Here is a 4,862-nt window from a genome sequence, read left to right on the forward strand (position 1 = left end):
GTTGTTGTTGGGGTTGTGAGGTTGTGTTGAGAAGGCAGGGAGCAGGGGAAGTGATGTTGTGTGTGTTGTTTGGGGTGGTGTAGGATAGGAGATGGGTGTGGTGTAGGTTAAGAGGGCAGCAGCAGGTTGGCTTGTGCATTATGCCTCGAACCTTGGACTTTGAACTCAAACATGACCTTGAAACCCGGAACACCTACAACCAAAAACACGAGGGTGAATTGGAAAATAAAATAAAATAAATAAAATAAAGTAAAATAAAGTAAAATAAAATAAAATAAAATGCTAAAACTAAAGAAATAATAAAATAAAATTAAATAAAATAAAATACGAAACTAAAATAAATAAGAAAATGAGATAAAAAGAGAAATTATTAAAAATAAAAACTAACGACTTAAACTACAAACATTAAAAGAATGAAAAATAAAATAAAACACGAAAATAAACTAAAAACTATAGAAAATTACAAAAATACTCAAAATAAAGATAAAAGACGAGAATAATAAAATAATAGAAATAAAGGATATAAAAGGTGAAATTATTGGAAAATAAGTCGGAATACGACTCAATAAACACCCTAAAAGTGACATAAAAGTCACTTATCAAACTCCCCCAAGCTTACCTTTTGCTCGTCCTCGAGCAAATTAACATGAAACACGAAAGAAGGAGAATGATTTATTCAAGCAAAGCTAACACACTAAAGGAGACAAGAATGTACACTAACTCACTTTCATAGGAATCACGGTCACTTTTAGCAACTAATGACAAGCCCTTTAAACCCCTAGATCGCCCTAGAGGACGAGTGTGCTCTCGTGAGGGTGTCCTAAGAGTTTAACCCACAACTCTAAACAAAACCAAGGCAAAACAAAAAGAAAAAGAAAAGCAAAAACAAAAAGCAAGCACAACCACGACCAACATGACATGACAAGGCTTAAGAAAACCAAACAAGCTTTTAGATAGAAAATGCTCCATTCGGACTCAAAACATAGAGACATGCACCAAAGAATGCTCACCTTTCTTAATTAAATGAGGGAATACACGTTCCGAGATGCTCATGGTTGAAAGAGACAAACCTAAGCTAAGCATAGAGAACTAATGATTTCACTCTCCGCCCTAGCCCCATCCAAGACGGTCCACGTTCTCTCCACTAGCTTCAAATCATCCCTTAGTTAGCTCCTCATGATTCCTCGAGGGAACCGGAAAAAGAAATTTTTATGTGGAATCATAAGGTCATCCCGACATCTCAACTATGCATACTCTCTCCATAGGGTTGAAATCTATCTCCCTCCACCGGTCATTGACCTCACCCCTCTAAAGTCAAAGGGTCTTTACTAGGGTTGTAACGTAAGGCTAAGGGTCAAGGCGGGGCAAAAATTTGAAAATTTTGGTGATATTTCCTAAGTGAAGCAAAAGGGTGATCAAACCTCAAAAACAAACTCAAGAAATCACCAAACATCAAACAAAAATACCAATAATTCCATCTCCCCCAAGCTTATTCGACACCGACACTCAATAAAAACAAAAACGAAGTAACGCTCCCCCCCAAGCTTGAACAAAGCATTGTCCTCAATGCTTAAAGTAGGGAAGAAAACGAAACCAAACTAATTTAAATTTTTTTTTTTTTTTTTTTTATATATATTTTATTTGTTGTCCTTGCCTTTTTTAACTTTAGACGGCTTTTTCTTAACATTTGCTTTATTTCACACAATATATACAATTTACTTTTCTTGCTTGGTACAAAAAGCATAATACTTTCTCATTTTATTACAACACAAAACAAACTCTTAAACCGAAATGCTTCACAAACTAAGGGTTAGGGAAACGAAAGGTCATAAGGTTTGTAATGTGGCTCATAATCAAGAAAGGGAATAGGCTCAAAGGGTTGGCAAGAGGAGCAAATGCAAAATAAGAACAAAATAAGTAACAAAACAAAAAGAAGATAAAGAAAAAAGAGAAAAATGGTGCCCTTTTCCTCCCCTAGAGTTGCTTGGTCACGATCTTGGGAGCTAGAGAACAACACAAGGATTTAGTTATGCATAGTTAAGGATCCTAAATGCCACTCACAAGAATGATGAAGGCTAGAACAAATGACACTCACACGGGATAAGAAATAAGCAAATACCAACCAAGGGAATCCTATTCACCATAGAGAGCAACACCATCTTACCACTTTCCCGTGAACTAGGGGTTCAAACGTCCTCAAAAGTTCTAAACCGGGCTACCTTAGCTTACAATGTGTCTAACTCAACCCAAAGCATTCTCAAACCGTGCAAACCCTCATCAACTAGGAAGATAAGCATTCAAAGACACATCATCATGAAAGGCACACAAATCCAAATGAATGAGCAATTCCAAATCAAAATAATTTCAACTCGTCATAGCCATGTTTGTCACATAAAAGGGAAAAACAACACAAAAACAAGAGGAAGAAATAAAAAGGTTCTCAAATGAGGCATGTAATTCAAGTAAATCCCAATCGTCATACAAATGACCGTTGATAACAACATCAACGATCCCAGGTTCCTTAGAACCAATGCAAACAACCTCGAACCATTCAACTTCTTCCTAAACTAACCTTAAACTAAGCACTCAAAGAAAAATTAAAAGAGTGAAAACAAGAAAGGTCTCACCGAGAGGTTGGCTTAAAAGAATAATAGAGCATAAAATCTAGTTCATCAAATGTCACTCCGCTCCAATCTTCCAAAATGCAACCTACAAGGCAAGACAAGACATAAAAGAAAACATTAAAAGAAAACAAAGAAAGAAAACAAAAAGAAAAAGAAAGGAGGGGGAGAAAAAGGGGTAGAAATCCTCCGGGTTGCCTCCCGGGAAGCGCTTGTTTATGGTCTCTAGCTTGACCCTTCACCTCCTTCAAGGTGGAATAAAAAACATCACCCTCATCAACTTGAGGATTGAATCATAGATGCCCCCAAGATTGAGAACTAGCATTCCTTGAGGTCTCAAATCACCACAAGGGAAAGGAGGGAATGAATCAAGAGCCAATGGTGGCTCATCTTTTATTTTTCTCTTCTTCTTGTCGTTTCTTCTAAAAGGGCGATGAAGCTTGGAATCCTCGATATTAGGAAGGGAAACCTCACCTTCCTTAAGAGAGCCTTCAAACCAAGTAGGAACTTCAAGAAAGTTATCATACCTCATTGTCACCTTACCATCACATGGAGGTAAGCTCTCATTATCCATCACACCATCGACCACATCAACTCTACATATGCTCACCGCCATAGGGCTCTTTAAAACAACATTCTCAACTAGCCTACAAGGGAAGGGAACCGGGCCTTCAAACTTGTTTGGTTCACTAAAATCTAATGGCTCCTCATTTTGTTCTTGAACCTTCTTCTCAACCACATCCTCCACAACCTTGTCTTCCTTACTTTCATCCTCCTTGCAAGTTTCGAGATGATAAGCATATGAAGGGTTAGTAGATGATTGTAAGGGGAGTTTTGCGGTTAAATGGAGAGAAGAAATGTTGGCTAGTTGGGAGTCAACAACAACTTCATTGTGAGATTTGATCTCTTGGAATTGTTGAGTGAGAATTTGACGTTGTTGAAGAATTTGGGTTTGTGTGTGGTCGAGTGGGGATTGTTCTTCATACGCTTGAGGATTTTGGTCATGATGTTGACCTTGAAAGTTCCCCATTTGGATGGAAGGGTAAGAAAAATTTTCGGTTAGAGGATTGAAAAGAGGTTCATCTTGGAGGTAGGAGTTTTCTTGTTTTGGAGGTTGTTGAAGTTGTTGAGAATGAGCTTGGGTTACAAACTCTCCTTCCCTCAAAGTCAAAGCCTCACCTTGCTTGGGATTGAACTCTCTACAATACGATGCATCATGATCCGTCCCACCACAACAAGCACATGAGAAATCAATGATTTGTGACAGTTTTGAACCCAAACCAACACTTGAGTTCAACTTGGAAAGACCTTCATTCAAGAGTTCAACTATGTGCTTAAGTTGACCGACTTTCTCCAACTCATAAAGATCACCTTGCTTTCCTTGGGACCTTCTTTGACCTCCCCAAGAATAGCTAGTAGCCACCTCTTCAATTATAGCTTCAACTTGGCTTTGAGGGATCTTAATCAATTGGCCACCGGCACCCGCATCTAGATTGGTTCTTGAAATTGGCTCTAAGCCATCATAAAAGAATCTCATGAGCAAATTATGGTTGAATCCATGGTTAGGACATGCTCTAATCATATCCTTAAACCTTTCCCATGCTTCCCCAAGAGTTTCATCCGGTTCTTGCTCAAAAGAAGCTATCTTCCTCCTCATTTTTGCGGTTTGCTCATCGGAAATGAACCTCTTGAGAAAGGCCTTCGCAACATCTTTCCATGTGGTGAGAGAGTTGGGCTTCAAAAGCTTGAGCCATTTCTTTGCTCTTCCGGTGAGAGATTGCCGAAAGAGATGCATACGAATGTAATCTTGGCTCACTTCATTTGTTTGCATCATTGCACACAACTCAAGGAATCGGTCCAAATGCTCAATGGGGTCTTCACTTGCACTTCCGGAAAATTGCTCGACTTGTACCATCCTAGCATATTGTGGATGGATTGTGAAATTAGACTCTGTGGTTGGGAGAAGTATACCACTCGTGAGCTCATAGACTTCCGGATTTCCAAACTCCCTAAAAAGAAGGTCATCCTCTTGTCTTGCCATATCTCTCTTTGAATACAACAAAGCTAAGCACACGATTAGCAATGACAAGTAGGATTAAAAAAAAGGCAAAATAATAAAAAGAAAGCAAATAAAATGACTCTAACTATAGCAAAAACAAATGCTAAACAAGCCGCTTCCCCGGCAACGGCGCCAAAATTTGATCGAGGTTAGATAGGTCGTTGGTTCTACTAACCCTAATC

General features: G+C 38.6%; 1 non-coding gene across 1 annotated transcript; it reads left to right on the forward strand.

Moving 5' to 3' along the window:
• Nucleotides 1–4,174: 4,174 nt before the first annotated feature.
• LOC145633328 (small nucleolar RNA R71) lies at nt 4,175–4,281 on the forward strand. Its single transcript, XR_014112660.1, has one exon. It is a non-coding gene; the product is annotated as a small nucleolar RNA R71 (small nucleolar RNA).
• Nucleotides 4,282–4,862: the final 581 nt, after the last annotated feature.

The sequence above is a fragment of the Chenopodium album genome, chromosome 5, assembly GCF_948465745.1.
Source record: "Chenopodium album chromosome 5, dcCheAlbu1.1, whole genome shotgun sequence".
Lineage (NCBI taxonomy): Eukaryota > Viridiplantae > Streptophyta > Magnoliopsida > Caryophyllales > Amaranthaceae > Chenopodium > Chenopodium album.